Source organism: Silene latifolia, chromosome 10 (genome assembly GCF_048544455.1).
Source record: "Silene latifolia isolate original U9 population chromosome 10, ASM4854445v1, whole genome shotgun sequence".
Lineage (NCBI taxonomy): Eukaryota > Viridiplantae > Streptophyta > Magnoliopsida > Caryophyllales > Caryophyllaceae > Silene > Silene latifolia.
In genome coordinates, this window is record NC_133535.1 from 53,907,619 (window position 1) to 53,925,106 (window position 17,488).

Consider the following 17,488-nt stretch of genomic DNA (forward strand, 5'->3'; position numbering starts at 1 on the left):
CTCACTCTCACATGGAAACTTTTTGTGACTATTGTGATGCGATTTCTCAAACCGGTGTAACTCAAGACCAAATTCGATGGGTCTTATTTACTTTTTCTCTAATTGGCACCGCAAAACAATGGTTGAAAGGCCTTGATAAGGCTATTCTCGGAATTGACTCTTCGAAGAAATTGGCTCTAGATTTCTACAAAAAGTTCTACCCACCGGAAAAGACTAACATGCTAAGAGCTCAAATTACGGGCTTTAAGCAAAGAGATGAAGAATCTTTGTATGAAGCTTGGGAGCGGTTCAAAGGAATTTGTCGCTCATGTCCTCATCATGGACTTAGCGAGTGGTTCTTGGTGCAACAATTTTGGAATGGTCTTTATGAAGACTCAAGAAACATTCTCAACATGGGATCAAATGGTATGTTCACCGAATTGACGATAATCAAACTTGGAACAAGATTAAGGAAATGGCGGTCCATAATTCACAATATAGTAGACCTCGCAAGGCTACTAGAGGAGAAAAGCATGAAGTGGACTCTATTACTCAATTGGGTGCTCAACTTAGTGCTCACTTTGATACCATCAATTTGAAGTTCGAAAAAGCTATGGCTAGACTTGAAGAAGCCTCAAAATCACCAAAGCAACATGTTAATGCCATGACGGCATCTTCATCAATCCCAAGTGGGTTATGTGAGAATTGTGGAACTTTGGGACATGACCAAAGTGAATGTAGGGGAACAAATGAACAAGTGAATGCTTTTCAAGCATACAAGAGTGGTACCCCTTATTCCAATTATTACAATGAAAACACAAATTCCACCGAAATCTCTCATACAAAAGCCAAAATGTTCAAAACCCTCAACCAACATACACTCCACCTCCCATGAGAAACCAAAATCAAAGACCCTTTTACAACCAAAACCAAGGTTACCAAAATCAAACTCCATACAATCAACAAAATGACCAAGGTTTTGATGTTCAAAAAGGGATCCTCCAAATGCAAAAGAATCAACAAGAGTTTTTCACTCAAATGCAAAAGGAAAGTCAAGTAAAGGAAATCATCATCAACAACATCCTAGCCCACACCAAAATGTTGGAAACCCAATTGACTCAACTAGCATCTTCAAGCTTACAAAGACAAAAGGGGCAATTACCACCTCAAAGTAATCCCCCGAGACATGAAACGGTTAGTGCCATTCACTTGAGGAGTGTTACGAGGTATGAAGCACCAAAGAGGCAAGTTGAGGATAAAGTTGTGGAAGCTAGTGACAAATAAGAAGTTGTGCAAAACTCCAAGGATGGAGAACCATCAAAAGAAGAAGTTTCAAAGAAAAGTGAAGACAATGCCAAGGAGAAGGAACCCATTGTGATTAGACTTCCTTTTCCAAGTCGTCAAGCTAAGCCCAAATTTGATGACCAACTTGGAAAATTTATGGAAATTGTGAAGAATTTGGAAGTCTCGATTCCTTTTACGGAATTAATCAATCACGTGCCGGCCTATGCAAAGTACATGAAGGACATCCTTACGAAAAAGAAGTCGATCCGGAAGCTTGAGTCGCCTTCACTAAGGGGAGTAGTGCAATCCTTCAAGGGAGTTCACCTCCGAAACATAAAGATCCGGGAAACTTCTCAATACCGTGTACCATTGGCGACACAACAAACAACAAAGCCTTATGTGATCTAGGGGCTAGTGTGAGTGTTATGCCGTATTCGGTGAGTAAAAGGTTAGAGATGGGAGAGCTTAAATGTACCAATATCACACTCCAAATGGCCGATAGATCGATGAAGACACCATTAGGGATATGGGAAGATGTTCCCGTAAGAGTTGGGAAATTTTTCATCTCGGTGGACTTTGTAATTGTTGACATGGAAGAAGACTCCAATATTCCAATCATTCTAGGAAGATCTTTCTTGCACACCGCGGGTGCGGTGATATATGTGAAGCATGGAGAGCTTACTCTAGAGGTGGGAGATGAGAGCATAACTTTCAATCTTGACAAGACCATGAGAGCTCCCCGTTTGCATGAACCATGTTTTATGGTTGATCATTATAGCCGGAAGGATGATAGGAAGAAGTCGGAATTCCAATGGAAAAAGAAAGTTGATGATGCTCCATCAAAAGAGCAAGTGAATAGCAACAAAGAGAGCTTGAAAAGCTCACCCATGACAAGTGAAGAGGATGGCCTCATTGGCCAAATCAAGAAAGGAGGAGAGTTGTCTCTATCAACTCAAGAGATTTTTAATGACCAAGTAGACGAAGTTTGTGGTGTTTGGGACGATGAGTTTGTGTAGATACCCGTATCCGTCGATATTGGAATTTATAGAGAACCCGACAAACACCCGATGATGATAGGACACATGTATTTATTAGTTGTCATTGTAATTTTTTGGGTTCGTTTTACGATGTAGAATGAGCGTTGTCGACGGAGTATTTTATTAATTTAAATGATATTTAAATTAAAGCTTTTCTTAGGTGAATTCAATTTATTTTATTGAAAATAAAATAAAATAAATAATTGATTTGAAAAATCATTTTATTAGTGTATTTGATTTGAAAAATCATTTATTTTAATGTGTTAATTTATTTGAAAAATCGAATTGGAAAATCGAAAAAAACTCATTTTGAACACACGTTTTGGAGCTCGATTATAGCTCGGTTTTTGAGCCCGTTTTCTTTACGAGTTGGCACGAATCTCGAGTACACTAACCAACCTAGGCTTCTACCCATACAACTCCAGTTCGAACCTCCTTATCCACATCCCAAATCTCGTCCCAAGCCCCCCAACATAGCCCAACTCCTTCCCAACCCGTGTTCAACATAGCCCGTTTGTTTTGCTCCAAACTTGGTCCAAACCCGCAACCCATCACCACCAACCCGTACTCCACACTACCCACCATTCCCACGTCCAAACCCACCATGAAACCCCTCCACAAAACCCGTCTCCAACACTCCAAAACAGGCCCCAAACAACACGACACAAACAGCCCCCTGTTTTCGTTCAGCTCAAACCCGGGTCCAAAACCCGCTCCAAACATCTGCAAAACCCGTGCCCATTAACCCTAAACCATACCCTAGTATCCTACCTATACTTCCCTAGCTTAACCACAAAGAAAACCCCTCACAAAGCCTCTCAAACCCTCACAAAAGCTGCTGGACAACAGCTATGCGCAAATGAGCCCGTCTGCCTCTCCCCTCTAAAACCCTACCTTAACTCTCTATAAATACCGCCTCTCTACCATACATTCATTCCTATAAGTTCTTCATACATACTACCATCACTAAAAAGCTTTAAACTCCAGAAAAAAACCCTAATTGCCTCCCAAAAACCCTCGACAAAACCGACTTACAAACTGAGAATCAGTGTGTGTGTCCTCTTTGAAACCTTTCGTTCTCCCTTCAAACCTCCATCAAAACTCGAGTTTCTTGTTCCAAATTAACCATAAAACATCCATCTACACATTAAACAAAGATTTACGAGCCAAATTGCCCTTGAGAGTACACGAATTCTCTCGAAAAACAGAGTGTTATACACTCTGTTTTCGCGGCTTTTTCCTGTCTATCCAGTTCTGTTTGTGCTCGTTTTTCGTGCCCAATAACTCAAAATGAGCAGGGATTGTTTTAAGATCTCTGTTCTCCTCTCTTTCTAGTTTTCAAAACATCTTTTAAATCGAATTTTCACCGTGAAACGAGAGAGAAATCACAGTTTGAAAGTTGCTGTCCAGATTTGCAAAAAACGTGTTGTTTGCTTTGTTTCTTCGTCGACGACGGCCTCTCGAGATAAAATCTACCATCGATTACGACCCAAGACGGTGTCAACGATACATGTAGGTTGAGGGTGCATCAAATCCTCCTCTTTCTCCCTTTTATTTCGTTTTTTGTGTTTGTTTTTTTTAGTTCGTTTTTGTTTGTTTATCGTTTTTCTTTGTCGATTGCTCTTATTAACTATGAAATTAGTTTAGTCCGAGTATGAGTTAAAGTACCACCATGAACACCCGCATTGACTTGAGATGGGAAAGAAACCGCTACATCAGTCGGTCGTACACCCCCGTCTCATTTACATATCCTCGTGTTCAAGGTAGGGCATTAATAAAAACAAATTCTGACTTCGCTCTTCGCTTTTGACCCCTCTCTTCTCTCTTGTCATTCGACCTACCCCTGGACCATTCACATGTTAGTATGTCCTCTGATCGTTAACATATAACTCGTTTAGATGACATTAGATCAATTTAATAACCTAATTAGACACTTTAGGGTACATCGACATAGCTTTAAAAATCAACTGACGATTCTGTAACTTAATCGAATGCATCTCTCTCTTTCACCTAATTTCTCGTTAGTATAAGAGTGCGTGATTAGCACCTTCTTATTAACACTCGATGTGTTAAATTAATTAGAAAACTTGACCTAATTTGACCCCTTTAGGCCGTGTAGAATGCGTGTTTGCAAGGTATCTTTTCAAATCGATCAACGTCGTTTCTAACTTGTTTTCTAGCCCGCTTTCGAACTCGTTTTGCAATCAATTGATCTAACTAATGAACCTGACCTAGGACCTAGGGTTGGACGTGGCTTTAGGCCGTGAGGCTTGGCCGTGTCCTTTGGTCTTTCTTGTTTCGTTTGTTTTACATCGTTCGTTCTTTATTTGCTTTGTCGCTTGTAATTTATCGTTTGTTATCGAGTTGAAATCTTCAAGTTAGCTTTCTTTCATCGAGTCAAAACTTCTTCCAAAACACCTTAGTCTTGTTTGGTTAGATGGTTGTGCCTCAATGCATGTAAGAGCGTAGTAAATCGCATGTTGTTTAAAGCAACATGGCCCGATTTATGCTAATACATGCTTTGGTGCGTGGCCTTATGTCTAATTCGATGAGATTAAGTGAAAGCACACATTACGAGGAGTGACCAAAGGCCGTGAGTCATGTAAGCCGTGGGCCACCCCTTTGTGCACGGTTTCCTAGGCCGAATGGCCGTGTATTGCGTCGTGTGTGTAGCGTTGTATTTAGATCGAGTTGTATCTTTAATTCCTCGTTGTGTCGGCATGAAATGCCTAGGTTATAATAGCGTAGATCCCAACGGCTCCCCCATTCCCCCTAAGCCTTGTTTGCTTTGTTTTGTATGTTGTTAGATCAATCAACTACATGCTAAATTACAACTTTGGCAAAGTTAGTTTAGTTGCATCTAAATCGACATAGAAACTTCACATGTTAGGGGTTTGAAAACGATGTTTGCATATCATATATCGTAGTAGCTATGACCTTGTTTGAAATCCGACACTTGACTTAGTAGAGGCCGTTATTGATGGGCGGGGTTAGGTGTCCTTATGGGTTTCCTAACACGTACTCTCACCCCTTACTCAAGATCTATGGTTTGTGGATCCGTCTAAATACCATTGGATTACGAGAGTCATTTAAATCGAGTGATATAGGGTACAAGTCTTTATCTTTAATCACTCGTAGTCGATTGGCTTTATGCTTTTCGATGAAAGGTGTAAAGTTGACTTGAACGGTTCCAAGTTCCCATAAAACTTGGTGGCGACTCTAATTTGTCTTAATTCGATTCGAAAGAACCTCGAGTCGATTAGGCCTAGTGTGGATCCCGAGGACGCAGCTTCCGAGGGCCTTGTCCACGATTTGGCGACTCACTGGGAAAAGAGGACTAGTTACACTTTGTTTCTAGGGTCTTTTCCTCCGAGGTGAAACTTGAAAAGAAAGTATCGGAAAGTAAAACATTACCCATAGTGCTACGATTCATGCATAAACCCTTAAGGACTTTCCCGGGCCGTCCCAGCGTTTCTTTGTGATGCGTGGGGGGCGACGTCCTACTATGCCAGGAACTTGCACATTGCTTGCTTCCGCTCCTCCTCGTCGTGGTTCTTGATGGTGGGGACACTCTTCTAGGTACTCTACCTAAAGGCCCTTGCTCTATAAGACCCAAAAAGGATGGAGGGCATAGACCTTCTTGTAGAAGACTTGCCGAGACTTAGAGATGTCTAGGAGCATACATCCTTATAACATGAGAATGACAATATGCGAAATGAATTTCCCGAGTCCTTTCAAATTTTCCATGTCCATTTCAAAACCGAACTTTTGAACAACTTACTGTCAAAATTAGCATGGTTTTAAAAACGCGGAATGCTGCCCAAGTAGGACTAGATTTTTCGGCCCAAAATAAGCTTTTATAGCCGGCATGCTGCCCATTTTAAATCTCATTTTCAAATCGATTATTCAAACCTTAACCAAGCATGAAATGCGTCGAGTCGTGTCCGGGTCCTGGCCGTGTTGGGCTAGGCGTGTTTTGCCCCGAGAGTCTAGAACACGACCTCGTTGGGTCACCCAAGCTCACCTCTTAGGCTTCGAGTCATGTGGGTCGACCAATTGGTCTAGGATAGTCCACAGAAACGTCCAAGCTAGGCCATTTAGGGCGTTTCACTTAAACCTATGGGCTATGTTAGTCCAATCACGGGTTTAGTCACACCGAGTCCAGTTTAGAATCGAGCTATGACAACTTGAGTCATGTCGTCTTGTCGTGTCTGAAATAAACCAAGGTCTAAATCCAACCGTGAGTCGAACCTTTGGTTAGTCAGTCTCAAGTCGAGTCTTTGCTTGAGTCAAGTTGGTGTCGTGTCCTTAAGTGTGCAGGGGCTCTTACATTTGAATATTGACTCAGTTCGGGGTTTTCTTGTAGAAAGGCCGCCAAAAACCCGGCGTCAAGCAATGGAAGATGCTGTTAACAAACTCACTGAGGCTGTGAACCTCATGATGACCAGAATGGATGCAATCGAATCTAAGCTGGGTGAAGATTCCTCTTCATCTACCCCACCTCTGACTGATCTGGAGAAACGGTTCAAATTCATTGAAGACCGTCTGAAATTCTCCCAGGGGAAGAACATCCACTACGAAAATGCTAGGGCCTATGCCCTAGTTCAGGATAAGTTGCCCACAAACATGGTACTCACTGATATCCCAAAGTTTAAGGGCACAGAAGATCCAGTCCACCATGTTAAGGCCTATAAGGGGTACTTAGCAAAGAAGGGAGTACCTGCTGACATGCTCTCTGAAATTTTCGCTCAATCTCTGGATGAACACCCGAAGGCGTGGTTCTATAATATGGACCTTAAGAATTTCCCCACTTTCGAAGATATTACGGTGGAGTTCTGTAAGCACTATGCTGACAATGTCGAGATTCAAACCACCATAAGGACATTGGAGGTGATGACACAGAAAGAAAAAGAAGGCTTTACTGAATTCCTTGCAAGATGGCGCGCTGAAAGCGTGAAACTAGCCAAGAAGCCTGATGAAGTTGAAATGGTAGATAAGTTCGTAAAGAATCTACGACCTGTTTACCGTAATGCTCTGAAATACCAGAATTTTGGTTCTTTCAAAGAATTGATAAGAATTGGGATAAAGGTAGAAGATGATGTCATAAGGGTAGAGGCTGAAAAGCCGAAAGGGTACCAAGGGGCCTCATCGTCTAAGGGCAAGGCCCCAGCAACGACCCATATTGATGAAGCCATTAATCTCTTAGAAGGGCAATCGAAGAAGTCGCAACGCCAAACACCTAGGGCATTCACCGATATCGGATGCACTTATACATACGCTCTCCAAAGGCTCATAGCCCAAGGAAAGCTGAAGCCTATTGGTCCAACTCCGGACCCTCCCGCTGATCAACAAGGTAAATGGTATAAACCAAATGCCTACTGTGCCTTTCATCAAGGGAAAGGCCACGATACTGAAAGGTGCTTTAGACTAAAGCACGAAATTCAAGACATGATTGAGAACGGAACGCTCCCAATTCCAGCCATAAAACCCAATAACATCACCAATCCATTTGGCGATCACGCGAACTTTGTTTCTGTCGAAGACAATGTCGATTATTCCCATCTTATCCACCCATGTCACTTGAAAGGGGTGTTTATCGGGAAAATATTTGTGGATTGCTTTGAATTCTTGCCAAACCCGAAGAATGAAATTCAAGTCGGGAGTCTTGCTCTAGAACGTACTCCTCTCATTAACGAAGTTAATAAAAGACAATTCGATTCACCAACCTTCATCACTGGCGTAGATCCTCAGAGGACTACCTCGGGATAGAGGCAGACCGTCAAAAGGATCAAGGACTAGAGCCAAGCATCTAAGTTGACAGCTGAACAAGAGAAAGCTCAAGACCAGATTTGAAAATTATGAGTTGGGATCTGTTTTCTTATCTTAGTCGAGTCGAGTCTAGGACTTTCTTTTTCTGAAGTTGAGTCATTTTGTTCCGCGATGACCTAGGGTGTGTCCTAGGAATCGTTCCTTCGAGTCTGTTAGGCATTTGCCTTTCCAATAAAAAGTTGCAGTTTCGTTCCCAAATATCTCTTGTTTTCAATCTTCAATCATTCCGAAACATTATAAAATGCACAACACACTCAAAGGCATCCCTGGGGTAGAAATATGTCCCGTTTCAAAATGTAAGGTACAACAGGATCCCGTGTTTGATTCCCTTACCTATTCCATGTCTGGTGGTAGAAAACCTCCATCTGAACCAATGTTTGTGACAAGCTTTTAGATGATTCTATGACAAACCCGGACTAGCTCCTTGTTCCCGTATCAATGATGGAAGGCAAGCCCATCCCCAACAAAATCATCCCATCTCGAAGAGAGAAGATATCAACCCGTTCTAACAAGGAATTGTTAGTTCTTACCAAATTAGTTGGCGAAGCCCAGTTTTCAAGGTGTATCCATTTATTACTAAGAGAATGAATAGAAGATCATTTTCAAAGAGAGAAAAAAGATGAAAAAGAATGAAAAAAAGAGAAAAAGAGAAAAATTGGAAAAATTGGAAAAATGAAAAAAAAAAAAAAAAGAAAAATGATGAAAGAAAAAGAAACAAGAAAAAAAGATGTTGAAGTTGAAGTTATTGCAGAACGCTTTTGGTTGAATGTCGAAGTTACGGAAGCCAGAAGTCAGTCAAGTACCCATAGTTGAAGTTCAATGGGCGAAGCCCAAAAGCGTAAGTAGTAACCTCTTTACCCTCTAAGTCCTTCCTGAGACAGTTACAAGGGATAGTCGGGAATTTTGAGAATCATTCCGCTTGTCTTTGTTACATCCAAATTTTTTAGGGACCAGATATGGAGATTTGAACCCACATTGTTTTCCAACCCATTTGCACTCGGGTTTCATCAAACCCGAGACACCTTTTCCAACCACGTTATAAGCCATAGCCATTGGCCTTAGCACCACAAAACGAACCTTCAGAATGATGGTTTACCTTGCGAACCTATTTTTACCAGGCTCCACATCCCAAAGAACCACAACCTTTTGTACCAACCCTAGACACGGAATTTAACGGTACTTTACAGGCTAGAATGAGATATGACATGATACCTTAGGTGAAACCTTCGAGTGTGTACACACAATCAAAATGCCAATTTAATGCACCTAGATCGAACTACGTCGGATTTGATTTCGCTCCACGCGAATACGTAGGCAGTCCTTCAGAATAAGGGATTCAATCCACCCCTCAACCAAGTTGTCATCTTGTAGATACCCGTATCCGTCGATATTGGAATTTATAGAGAACCCGACAAACACCCGATGATGATAGGACACATGTATTCTTTAGTTGTCATTGTCATTATTTGGAGCTCGTTTACGAGGTAGAATGGGCGTCGTCGATGAAGTATTCTATTAATTTAAATGATATTTAAATTAATGTTTTTTTAAGTGAATTCATTTTATTATTTTAAATGATATTTAAATTAATGTTTTTTAGTGAGTTCATTTTGTTAATTTAAATGATATTTAAATTATGGTTTTTTAGGTAAATTCAATTTATTTTATTTTATTTTGAATTTATTTTCCCAAGTTTATTTTATTGAAAATAAAATAAATAATTGATTTGAAAAATCATTTTATGAGTATATTTGATTTGAAAAGTCATTTATTTTAATGGGTTAATTGATTTGAAAAATCGTTTTGAAAATCGAAAAGAACTCGTTTTGAACACTTGTTTTTGAGCTCGATTTTAGCTCGGTTTTTGAGCCCGTTTCCTTTACGAATTGGCACGAATCTCGAGTACATTAACCAACCCAAGCCTCTACCCATCCACCCTTGTTCGAACCCCCTACCCACGGCCCAAATTCCATCCCCAAACACCCCCCAACAGCCCGCGCATAACAAATGCAGCCCCCTGTTTTGGCAGCTCATTCCCGAGCCCAAAACCCGCTCCAAACACTACCAAGACCCGTACCCATTAACCCTAACCCATACCCTAGTATCCTACCCATATTATCCTAGCTTAATCACCAAGAAAACCCCCCTCAAACCCTCACAAAAACGGCTGGACAGCAGCCATGCGTGATGAAGCCCGACTGCCTCTCCCTCTCTTTTAACCTACTTTAACTCCGTATAAATACCACCCCTTCACCATACATTCATTCCTCTAAGTTCTACATACATCCTACCATCACTCACAAGCTTTAAACCTCAGAAACAAACCCTAATTGCCTCCCAAAAACCCTAAACAAAACCGACACACAAACTGAAACTGTTTGTGTGTCCTCCTCGAAAAACAATTCGTTCCTCCCTCAAACCTCCATCAAAACTCGAGTTTCTTGTTCCTAATTAACCACATAACATCCATCTACACATTAGACAAAGATTTACGAGCCAAATTGCCCTTGAGAGTACACGAAATCCCTCGAAAAACAGAGTGTTATACACTCTGTTTTCGCGGTTTATTCTTGTCTGTCGAGTTCTGTTTGTGCTCGTTTTTCGTGCCCAATAACCCAAAACGAGCAGGGGTTGCTTTAAGATTCCTGTTCTCCTCTCTTTCTAGTTTTCAAAACATCTTTCAAATCGAATTTTCGTCGTGAAACGAGGGAGATATCATCGTTTGAAAATCGCTGTCCGTAAAGTTTCAAAACGCGTGTTTGCTTTGCTCTTCGTCGACGACGGCCTCTCGAGATAAAATCTACCATCGATTACGACCCAAGACGGTGTCAACGATACATGTAGGTTGAGGGTGCATCAAATCCTCTTCTTTTCCCTTTTATTTCGTTTGTTTTATGCTTTTTTTATTGTCTTGTTTTTGTTTGTTTTTCGTTTTGTTTATCGATTGTTTTAATTAATTATGAAACTAGTTAGTCCGAGTATGAGTTAAAGTACCACCATGAACACCCGCGTTGACTTGAGATGGGAAAATAAACCGCTACTTCTGTCGGTCGTACACCCCCGTCTCATTTACATATCCTCGTGTTCAAGGTAGGGCATAAATAAAACGATTTTCTAACTTCGCTCTTCGCTTTCGACCCCCTTATTGTTTCGGCCAAATCGACATACCCTAGGACCCGTTGTATGTTAGTTTAACCTCTGATTGTTAACCTATGACGTATTTAGATGACATTAAATTAATTTAATAACCTAATTAGACACATTAGGGTACATCGACATAGCTTTAAAAATCAACTAACAATTCAAAATAATTGAACGCATCTTTCTCATCACTCGATTTCTCGCTAGCATAGGAGTGCGTGATTAGCACCTTCCTATTAACACTCGACGAGTAAGCATTAATCTTATGATATCTGACCTAATTGGACCCTTAGGCCGTGTAGAATAACACACTTGCGCGTTTCTTCTCAATCGATCAATTTGTTTTATAACTTGTTTTCTAACTCGTTTTCTAATCCGTTTTGCAATCATTCGATCTAACTAATGAACCTAACTTAGGAACTAGGTTGGCCTCGTCTTGGCCGTGAGGGTGGCCGTTGGTTTGGGCCGTGAAGTGGCTGTTTTCTTTACCTTTCTCGTTTTGTTTTTATACCGTTTGTTTTCTCGTTGTTTCATTGTTTGTAATTTATCGTCGGTTTATCGAGTTGTAATCTTTCAAGTTTGTTTTCTTTTATCGAGTCAAATGATTTCTAAATACCTTAGTCTTGTTTGGTTAGACGGTTGTTCCCCAATGTTTGTAGGAGCGTAGTAAACCGCATGTTGTCTAAAGCAACATGGCCCGGTTTATGCTAATGCATGCTTTGGTGCGTAGCCCTATGTCTAAATCGATGAGATTAAGCGCGAGCACGCATTACGAGGAGTGACCCAAGGCCGTAGGTCATGTGAGCCGTGGGCCACCCCTCATGTGCACGGTTTTCAAGGCCAAACGGCCGTGTGTGTTGTCATGTATTGCGTCGTATGTAGCATTTGTATTTAGATCGAGTTGTATCTTTAATTTGTTGTTGTGTCGGCATGAAATGCCTGGTTTGTAATAGGTAGATCCCAACGGCTCCCCCATTCCTTTAAGCCTTGTTTGTTTGCTTTACATGTTGTTAGATCAATCAACCCACATGCTAAATTACAACTTTGACAAAGTTAGTTTAGTTGCATCTAAAACGACATAGAAATTGTTGTCACATGATAGGGTTAAAACAACGTTTGCATATCATACATCGTAGTAGCTATGACCTTGTTTGAAATCCGACACTTGACTTAGTAGAGGCCGTTATCGACGGGCGGGGTTGGGTGTCCTTATGGGCTTCCCAACACGTACCCTCACCCCTTACTCAAGATCTATGGTTTGTGGATCCGTCTAAATACCATTGGATTACGAGAGTCATTCAAATCGAGTGATATAGGGTACAAGTCTTTATCTTTAATCACTCGTAGTCGATTGGCTTTATGCTTTTCGATGAAAGGTGTAAAGTTGACTTGAACGGTTCCAAGTTCCCAAAAAAACTTGGTGGCGACTCTAATATGTCTTAATTCGATTCGAAAGAACCTCGAGTCGATTATGCCTGGTGTGGATCCCGCGGACGCAGTTCCCGAGGGCCTTGTCCACAGTTTGGCGACTCCGCTGGGGAAAAGAGGACTAGTTACACTGTGTTTCTAGGGTCTTTTCCTCCGAGGTGAAACTTGAAAAGAAAGTGTTGGAAAGTAAAACATTACTCATAGTGCTACGATTCATGCATAAACCCTTAAGGACTTGCCCGGGCCGTCCCAGCGTTTCTTCGTGATGCGTGGGGGGCGACGTCCCACTATGCCAGGAAGCTGCACATTGCTCGCTTCCACTTCGCCTCGCGTGGTTCTTGATGGTGGGGACGATCTTCTAGGTACTTTACCTTAAGACACCTTGCTCTATAAGACCGCAAAAGGATGGAGGGCATAGACCTTCTCGTAGAAGACTTGCCGAGACTTAGAGATGTCTAGGAGCATACATCCTTATAACATGAGAATGACAATGTGCAATTTGTTTTCCCAAGTCTTTTTTTTCGAAAATTCCCACGTCCCTTTCAAAACCGAACTTTTGAACAAACTACTTTCAAATAGCATGATTTTCAAAACGCGGAATGCTGCCCAAATAGGACTAGAATTTTCGGCCAAAATGAGCTTTTATAGCCGGCATGCTGCCCATTTCAAATCTCATTTTCAAATCAATCCTTCGTTTTTTCCAAATCCGATCCAAAATGTTTCTCGAACCTCAACCAAGCATGAAATGCGCCGAGTCGTGTCCGGGTCCTGGCCGTGTTAGGCTAGACGTTTTTTTTTCATTCCAAGAGTCTAGAACACGACCTTGTTGGGTCACCCAAGCTCACCTCTTGGGCTTTGAGTCATGTTGGTCGACCTTTTGGTCTAGGATAGCCCACAAAAAACGTCCAAGCTAGGCCCTTATGGACGTTTCACACGAACCCATGGGCTATGTTAGCCCAATCACGGGTTTAGTCACACCAAGTCCAGTTTAGAATCGAGTTATGACAGTTTGAGTCATGTCGTTTTGTCGAGTCTAAAGTGAACCGATGTCTAAATCAAACCGTGAGTTGAACCCTTGTTTAATCAATATCAAGTCGAGTCTTTGTTTGAGTCAAGTTGGGGTCGAGTCCTTAAGTGTGCAGGGGCTCTTACTTTAAATATTGACTCAGTACGGGGTTTTCTTGTAGAAAGGCCGCCAAAAACCCGACGTCAAGCAATGGAAGATGTCTTTGTTAACAAGCTTTACCGAGGCCGTGAACCTCATGATGACCCGAATGGATGCAATCGAATCCAAGCTGGGTGAAGATTCCCCTCCACCACTGACTGATCTGGAGAAACGGTTCAAGTTCATCGAAGACCGTTTGAAGCTCTCCCAGGGGAAGAACATTCACTATGAGAATGCTAGGGCCTATGCCCCAGTTCAGGATAAGTTGCCCACGAACATGGTACTCACTGACATCCCAAAGTTCAAGGGCACCGAAGATCCAGTCCACCATGTTAAGGCCTATAAAGGGTACTTAGCACTGAAGGAAGTACCTACTGATATGCTCTCTGAAATTTTTGCCCAATCTCTGGGAGAACACCCGAAGGCGTGGTTCTACAATCTTGACCTTAAGAACTTCCCCACTTTCGAAGATATTACGGTGGAGTTCTGTAAGCACTATGCTGACAATGTTGAGATTCAAACCAACATAAGAACTTTGGAGGTGATGACGCAAAAGGAGAAAGAGGGCTTTACTGAATTCCTCGCAAGATGGCGCGCTGAAAGCGTGAAGTTAGCTAAGAAGCCTGATGAAGTTGAAATGGTAGATAAGTTCGTGAAGAATTTACGACCTGTTTACCGTAATGCTCTGAAATACCAAAATTTTGGTTCTTTCAAAGAATTGATAAGGATCGGGATAAAGGTAGAGGACGATGTCCGAATTGCTGAAGCTGAGAAGCCAAAGGGATACCAAGGGGCTTCGTCATCTAAAGCAAAAGCGCCCACAGCGGCCCACTTTGTTGAAACTGTCAATCTCCTAGATGGACAGTCAAAAAGGCCTCCACGCCAAGCTCCGAGGGTATTCACCGATATCGGGTGCACTTACGCCTATGCTCTCCAAAGGCTCATGGCCCAAGGAAAGTTGAAGCCCATTGGTCCAACTCCGGATCCACCTGCTGAACAACAAGGCAAATGGTACAAACCGAATGCCTACTGTGCCTTTCATCAAGGGAAGGGACACGATACTGAAAGGTGCTTTAGATTGAAGCACGAAATTCAAGATATGATTGAGAACGGAACGCTCCCAATCCCGGCCATAAAGCCCAATAACGTCACCAATCCGTTTGGCGACCACACTAACTTTGTCTCTACCGAAGATAGTGTCGATTACTCTCACTTGATTCGCCCATGTCATCTAAAAGGGGTTTTCGTCGGAAGAATATTCGTGGATTGCTCCAAATTCCTACCAAGCTCGAGAAACGAGATTACATTCGGGGATTTTGTTGTCGATTGTACTCCTTACATTCTCCGAAGCGGCAACGAAATCAATGGCGTTTGGGCCGATGACGAGGATGATGTTTACCTCGTCAAAGGTGCGACAATTCCTCACACCCAAGAAGAAATCTTAAAGGTGAGGCAAGATGCCCTAGAGTCAAACCATTTGACTAGATCCGGGCGCCCATATCGTGTGGAGAAAGCTAAGGATATCCCGAGTAAGGCACCTCAAAAGGAGCCGGCAGTGGTCGAAGTTCTTGGTGAAGGGTCGACCTCCGAGGCTTCCCTCATCAAGCAACTCCAAAAGACTAAGGCCGACGTATCTATCTGGCAACTTATCCTGAGCTCTTTCGAACATCGTCAAGCTTTGTTACAAGCTTTGATGAACATGACCGTGTCGTCGAACACTACTCCTGCGGACATGGTCACTCACATCGCCCAGAATCGGCCTCAGATTACCAACGCTGTGACATTCTCCGACGAAGATTTGCCACCGTTCGGACCTCGACATAACCTGGCCCTCTATATTGCTACCGTGTGTCTCAACAAGCACATCCCTATGACCTTGGTTGACGACGGATCGGCCGTCAACGTACTCCCTCTGAAAACGGCGCATATTCTGGGCTTGGAGAAGAATGACTTCATCCCCACTACACAGACAGTCCGGGCATTCGATGGCACTGTGCGTCGAGTAAGTGGACTTGTCGATCTAGTAGTACAGACTGGGCAAGTGGAAAAGAAAATAAATTGCCAAGTAATTGACATTTGCTCATCCTTCAACTTATTGTTGGGAAGGCCCTGGATCCATGCTGCAAGGGCCGTAACATCAACGCTGCATCGAAAAATCAAGGTCCCACTCAATGGCAAAACCGTCACCATTGACGCCACGCCAATTACTGTGGCGGAGGAGACATTACTTCCGAAGTAAGGGTCGAAGCTACCAATGACGCATGTGGTTTCGAGATTGTCAACATGATCGAGCTGAACTCCGAAAATATGGATCTATATACGGGAAGTCATGTCTGCGAGGTGATTCTCAAAACTGGGAAGTACTTCGGTTTCTCATTATATCCTAGAAAGGAGGAGGCTTTCGAGTTGAAACCACCCGTAGCCAAAGGAGTAACCTTCGGGCTTGGATATGAGCCCACTGAGAAAGATCTACGGGAAAAGAGGGGAAGAACGATCGAAGATCGAGATATTAAAATGGGACCGTATCACCTAACTCTCAATGGTCACTTCGTGAAAGTGGGAAGAACTCCCTTGCATGGACTTCCCGAACCTATCTTTGACCCAAAGAAGAACCTTATGGTCCCAGGAATCGAAGTATTCCAAGATTGCTACTACATCCCTGAAGACATTCTGACCGTGATGCCAGTAGAAACCAAACCGGATCCAATAAATGACAAGAAAGCTATGGGTCTCCTTTTCGGTGAAGAGAAGAAATCACCAATACCAAACGAAGATTTGGTAAGCATGATCCTGAGAAGCGAGCGGTTTGACCCATCTACCCTCATCACCGATGTGGATCCTCTTAGGACCAACACGGGATGGCGGAAAACAATCAAGTGGACTGACAACAAAGGACTTCTTTTCAAGTTGACAACGGGAGAAGGAGAGATGTTCAAACCAGGATGATGTTACCGATTCTCGAGTCCGAGTCGAGTCCGAGTCCGAGTCCGAGATAGGTCCTAAGATTGAGTCTAAGGAGTCAGGTGTTGAAAATACCCCTCCCCTAGCTTTCCCTTCCTATGCACCTTTTCCAAATGGTGGTATTCCGGGGCCTGTCCCGAGTACCCCTATCTCGCCACTGAGCTCTGATCAGTTGGCTCAAATGTTAGCGCATTTCGCGCAATTTCAAATCAATAATAATATGAACCAGTTTGCTTACGACTTGTCTTACTTACATTGCAATTCAAACTTTGAAAATGATTGTTTTAATAATGACATTGAGACTGAGGTCGAGGATGAACAGTTGGTCGAAGAAGAAGAAGAAGAAGAAATGGAACCACCTCTACAACATAAAAGGGTTGGAAGAGTACGAACAGAAAACTTCGATCATCGAAGATACCGAAACTATCAATGTAGGTACAACCTTAGAACCGCAGGAGCTTAAAATAGGAACTGCTTTAAGTCCCACCGAAAGACAGGGGTTCATTGATTTGTTGCATGAGTTCAAAGATGTTTTCGCATGGTCCTACAAAGACATGCCAGGCATTGATAGGGAAATTGCGGAGCACAGGATCCCAATCAAGCCGGGATATAAGCCGGTCAAGCAGAAACTACGCAAAATGCATACAGATTGGTCTCTGAAGGT

General features: G+C 42.5%; 1 non-coding gene across 1 annotated transcript; it reads right to left on the reverse strand.

Moving 5' to 3' along the window:
- Window positions 1-218: 218 nt before the first annotated feature.
- Window positions 219-325, reverse strand: LOC141610054 (small nucleolar RNA R71). Its single transcript, XR_012527948.1, has one exon. It is a non-coding gene; the product is annotated as a small nucleolar RNA R71 (small nucleolar RNA).
- Window positions 326-17,488: the final 17,163 nt, after the last annotated feature.